The sequence below is a fragment of the Oncorhynchus kisutch genome, linkage group LG24, assembly GCF_002021735.2.
Source record: "Oncorhynchus kisutch isolate 150728-3 linkage group LG24, Okis_V2, whole genome shotgun sequence".
Classification (NCBI taxonomy): domain Eukaryota; kingdom Metazoa; phylum Chordata; class Actinopteri; order Salmoniformes; family Salmonidae; genus Oncorhynchus; species Oncorhynchus kisutch.
The window spans coordinates 16,267,268-16,273,267 of record NC_034197.2 but is presented as its reverse complement, the minus strand read 5'-3'; the positions used below and the strand labels follow the sequence as shown (position 1 = coordinate 16,273,267).

The following is a 6,000-nucleotide window of genomic DNA, read 5'->3' as shown; positions in this document are numbered from 1 at the left end:
TCACAAGCTAAAAAAGAGGAATAATCAGGGCAGGTTGCAGGGAGGCAGTGCTCAGGATTTAAAACTCACATCTCCATGAATAATTAACCAAAGGAACTGAACTGGTAGTATTCAACTGGGGACTCGGAGGAATTAAATGATAGTATCTTATTATGTTTTTCTTTTTTCAACTGATCCCTCAGTGAACAAATGAGAATTGTGTTTTTGACAGAGCTATCCCTATTCAATGCTTTAGTCTAAAATATCCTCCTATCTCAAACATTTAATTCCCAAGGGTAATTACAGACAATAATCTTTGATGAAAAAAAACACTGCTTTCAGTCAATGTCTGAAGGGAAAAGGTAGAACGTTAATCAAAAGGGGGTTTGTGGTTTAAAGGGAAGCAGTGAATACAAGAAGGTTTACGTAAACAGTCCTTTCTGTTCAGTGGCAGGCCTCTTCCTGACTTTTGGAACCACTGACAAAGGATTAGAAAATGACCTCAGCATTGATTCATTCATGACTGAGACACAGAGAACTAAGCAGATTTGGGCAATTAACTAAATCTTTGTGCAAACAGATAGAGTCCGTATTTGGGATTGGGAACAGGACGATAAGCTTTAGTTGCATGGACATAATTCTGCCCGTTTAAGTTAGTGTCTTCAGAAAGTATTCACACCCCCGCATTTTGTTGTTACAGCCTGACTTTAACATGGATTAAATTGAGATTTTGTGTCATTGGCCTGCACACAATATCCCATAATGTCAATGTGGAATTATGTTTTTAGACAATTTTACAAATTAATAAAAAATGAAAAGCTGAAATGTCCCGAGTCAACAAGTATTCAACCCCTTTGTTATGGCAAGCCTAAATAAATTCATGAGTAAAATTGGACTTAATAAGTCAAATAACAAGTTGCATGGACTCCCTCTGTGTGCAATAATAGTGTTTAATATGATTTTTAATTACTACCTCATGTACTCCACACATACAATTATTTGTAAGGTCCCTCAATCGAGCAGTGAATTTCAAACCCAGATGCAACCACAAAGACCAGGGGAGTTTTTCCAATGCCTCGCAATTAAGAACACCTATTGGTAGATGGGTAAATAAAGTCAAAAAGCAGACATTCAATATCCCTTTGAGCATGGTGGTTATTAAGTACTCTTGGATTGTGTATTGACACACCCAGTCACTACAAAGATACAGGTGTCCTTCCTACCTCAATTACTATAGAGGAAGGAAACTGCTCAGGGATTCACCATGAGGCCACTGGTGACTTTAAAACAGTTGCGGAGTTGGCTGTGATAGAAGAAAACTGAGGATGGATCAACAACATTGTAGTTACTCCACAAAACTAACCTAAATGAAGGAAGCTTGTACAGAATAAAAATATTCCAAAACATGCATCCTGTTTACAATAAGACACTATTTTTTTGTAAGTCAAACTGCAAAAAATGCAGCAAATAAGTTAACTTTGTTCTGAATATAAAGCATTATGTTTGTGGCAAATCCAATACAACATATCACTGAGTACCACTCTTCATATTTTCAAGCATGGTGGTGGCTGCATCATGTTATGGGTATGCTTGTCATCAGCAAAGTCTAGGGAGATTTTTGGGATAAAAATAAACGGAATAGAGCTAATTCACCTTTCAGCAGGACAATAACCTAAAATACAAGACCAAATATACACAGGAGTTGCTTACCAAGATGACATTGAATGTTCCAGTGTCACCTACTTAGAAGGCAAGAATTGGAAATGGCTGTTTAGCAATGATCGACAACCAACTTGACAGAGCTTGAAGAATTTAACAAAGAATGTGCAAATATTGTACACTCCGGGTGTGCAAAGCTCTTTGATACTTACCCAGAAAGACGCACAGCTGTAATCACTGCCAGAGGTGATTCTAGTTTGTATTGACTCAGGGGGTTGAATACTTATATAATCAAGATATATTACAATTTGTTCATATTTGTTTTGCAAATGTTATATTTTGTCTTCCACTTTGACATTACGGAGTATTTTGTGTATATTATTGATAAAAAAGTACAATTAAATCCTTTTTAATCCCACCTTAAAACAAAATGTGCACTGTATGTAAGGCACTGTATGCTATTTTCAGAGACTCTTGGCCTTGTTCAATCAAAGATGGTAGCCTAACTGGGTCTTCCAGGATAGGTCCAATACAACAATATCCCCACTCAGTGAGAAAATATTTGCACACAAAATTATTTTAAAAACAATGCAATAGAAAGTATTTTGCTTCATTTACAAACCAATTCCCTATACCGCATACCCAAAATACATAGAGATAAACATCTGAACACATTATTTAACAAAGGGGCCAACTATACTTACCATTAGTGCGATGTCTTCTGTGCAGCTCTTCTGGCTGAAACGCATACGCAAATCACTGTTAACTCTCCCCTTCTCCCCATGTTTCTATTGGTCTGTACCTGTCAGAAACTTACCATGTACACTTTTTTAGGGGTTAATCAAGCTGGCCATCTCTGCTGAGGAAAAAGTACAAAACATAAAAATCCAAGGTTGATCTAGTCTAGCTCAGAGAAGAAAATGGGCAACTGAGGAGGACAGAGGCAGTATTTGTTGACATTGTATCGAGTGGCATTTGAGGCACAGGGGGGCCAGGTATTTGTCAGTCAGTGTTCAGGGTTTCTGGTGCTTGCTGTGTCTCCAACTCAAACAACAAAAGACCCATTGAGGCAAACAGTTTTTTTTCTTCTTCTCTGAACTCAAAGCTTCCTGTAGGGCTGTGACTGTCCACTGCAGAGCAGGGCTTATGTGTTAGCCAGTCTCAAGTTATTCAGACAAAACACAAAAAGGGTATGACGTTTATAGACTGCCAAGCAGCTTTGTTCTTTGACCATATGGGGGTTGTATATGGCTGTATTATAGTTGCAAAACAGCCAGGCCATCTTAAGACAGGAAGTGTACAGAGTACAGGCCAATATGCAACAGAGCTAAGGCTACAGTACATTCAGATCTTTCCTTGTCATATGTTCCTGGATTTAATTATTTAGATATGAAGACCCTACAGTACCTAACATTCTATAATAATGTTCTTCTGGCCAGGTAACTTACCATCTTGCCTGCCATTGTCTCACTGTCCCATCTCATTATTATTCTGTTCTAATAGTCTCCCTGCCAGCCTGGGTGAACATTTCATTTGACCCGCAGACATTAGATGGCTATTATTGGTGAGAATATTCCCTGCTCACTTTATTGGAAATCAGTGAGCTCTCACAACCCTAATGCCTGCTTTCCCCAGACACCCAATTCAAACCCTGAGTTGACAGGCCCCTCTGGCCCCCTCCGTCCTCCAGATCCCTTAACTCCAGGGAGCCTACTGATGCATGTCTTGGCATAAATTAGCAAGGCCTCTGCTCTGTTTTGCTGTGTGTGTCAGACACTGGCCAGAAGATAAGGTGAATCTCAGGGAGGAGGATTAGCGCTAATCCCAAACATCCTACAACGTTTAATCTCTACTGGGAGCCAATTGGAGTAATTGTCACACTGTCTCACACACCAGATGTGTATGTCTGTGTGTTTGTAATCACATACCAGGTGTGTATCTGTCTATAGAGTAATGGACTAAACAACATAGAACATAGAAAAAGAGACATCTAAGTGCAGAGGTTCTGGGTTGCATTTAATGGGGCCCTTCACTATTACAATGCAGGATAAGATACATTCCACCATTTGCAGTTGCGTTTTAAACTCTGTGATTTAAACCGAAACCATCTCACAGAGGTTTTTACTTGTTTCCCCCATTACACAGGAATAAAGGACAGCACCCAAATGTCCAGCCAGTCACATTACAACCCAATATTCATTCAATACACATGCACCTACTACTGTCAGCCTACACAGTAACGATCACAGGCAAACAGTGCGTTCTGTAAGCAGCAGAACAACTGTAAGATCCTCTTGTTTGAAACTGCATTTAATTCAGAAAACAATTACCAATGAATGTATAATTAGTTTATACGTACAGTTAAAATACAAATTAATGGCATAGCCCATAGTTTACTGATAGACAGATTTATTCTTTGTAATAAATCTCTCACTTACCTCCATTTCCTCCTCCTCTGGCTGTGTCCACGCTAGAGCGAGAATGGCATCCCTTCACTGACACTGTATAGAGAGACAATGGGTAATGGGGGGAGGAGTTCATGTGTGAGCTGGAGGAGAAAGTGGTAGAGGGAGTAAAGCAGAATGAAAACGGAAAGAGGGAGAGCTTTGCAGGATCAATTGCAGCAAATACTTACAAATTCATAAATCTGACAAAACGCTGCTGGAGTGGCAATTTTAGAAATCCCAGTTGCGGTGTCGGAGAATAATCAAGCAAAAATCGCTCTTCTCATGGGGATATGAAAGGGGGAAAATACAAGGACTGGGAGAGAGAAAGGGTCCTGGCTTTAAACAAATCCCCTTCTTAAGGGGGGTTCTTTTGAATGAGAGTTCTTAAGATTCCGAGTTGGCAGTGTGCCCATGTGTGTTGGGTGGTGAGGATAAAAGAGAGGGTTGTAGGGGGGCATCTATTGTGTGAGTCCCCTTCCTTTCAACCCTGGAACTCCAGTTGATCTTTGCAGGTGGCGGATGGCTGCTGAATCTTCCCAAAGATTCATTGTTTATCAACCTCTGGGTTGGAAGGTTTTTTTTGTACATTTGGTTTCATCTGTTACATTGTAACTGCCGACATTGACATGAACTTTGATATCTTCTCCCAGCACAGAAAAGTAGTGGATTGACATGGAAGAAAAGAGCAGGCAAATGGAACATGTCTGAGAGAAGCAGTGGGACTCAAATCAATGCAGAAAAATCCTGGTATCCTCATTGCTCAGAGAGCTTTTTCACTATTCTTTCTTCCTTCTTTGTCCTCTTTAAGAGTCCTCATCACTGGCAGAGGGAGAATGCCGCTTGCGGTGCAGGGATGAAGACAGCAGGCGCTGTGCCCCGCTCTTAGCCACATTCTCTCTCTACCTCACCTTTCTCCTCCTCCCTCCATCCGCTTCCCCTGTTAACACATTCCCCTCTGCTTTAAAAAAACTGGCCGAAGGGAAGGGGGGTAGAAAATTAGCTACTCTATAAGTAAGAACAAGAGGAGAGAAATAAAGTGGAAGAAACCAGAGGGAGAATAAAAGTGAATTGTTAAAGATTTAATGAGTGAAAAGGTTTAGGACATGATGTCATGACAACTTGTTCACCGCTGTAGATATTCTGATGAGAAAAAAATAAGTAAAATAGAGTAGGTTGGAGAATGGTTAGAGGGGAGTAATGAATCTGCTTCCCCTCGCTCTGCATCCCCACTCTACTCCCTGTCTGCCTGTATCCCCACTCTACTCCCTGTCTGCCTGCATCCCCACTCTACTCCCTGTCTGCCTGCATCCCCACTCTACTCCCTGTCTGCCTGCATCCCCACTCTACTCCCTGTCTGCCTGCATCCCAACTCTACTCCCTGTCTGCCTGCATCCCCACTCTACTCCCTGTCTGCCTGCATCCCCACTCTACTCCCTGTCTGCCTGCATCCCCACTCTACTCCCTGTCTGCCTGCATCCCCACTCTACTCCCTGTCTGCCTGCATCCCCACTCTACTCCGTCTGCCTGCATCCCCACTCTACTCCCTGTCTGCCTGCATCCTTGTACTGCATCAGTGCTTCTAGAAAAGCCCACACTCAGTCTCCCCGCCGCCACCCCCCGGCCCCCACTCTACTCTCTCTCTCTTTCCTCTCTCCTCACTTTCCCTCAAATAGATGCACAGGCTCAGTTCATTACTGTTCACCAGGTCTCCCTGAGACGCGCTTCACTGCTCTACTCACTATGGCTGAGTGCAGGGGAGGAGAGGGAAGGGTGGAGGTAGAGAGGGAAAGAAATGTTGTAATAGAGGAGAATAAATCACAATATACTTATCTCTGTCCAGATGTCTGTAAAAAACACTTCCTAGACTGTAGTGTGTGATGCCTCATCTGGTGGTTTGTTTTTCTGTTGTGTGACC

The 6,000-nt window shown here is 41.9% G+C and overlaps 1 non-coding gene across 1 annotated transcript; it reads right to left on the bottom strand.

Annotated features, from left to right (window-relative positions):
• Positions 1 to 2,341: 2,341 nt before the first annotated feature.
• Positions 2,342 to 5,066, bottom strand: LOC109868986 (uncharacterized). The gene is made up of 4 exons (XR_004205321.1): positions 4,274 to 5,066; positions 4,077 to 4,139; positions 2,456 to 2,497; positions 2,342 to 2,376 (listed from the first exon to the last, which is right to left on the bottom strand). It is a non-coding gene; the product is annotated as an uncharacterized LOC109868986 (transcript).
• Between the last annotated feature and the right edge of the window lie 934 nt (positions 5,067 to 6,000).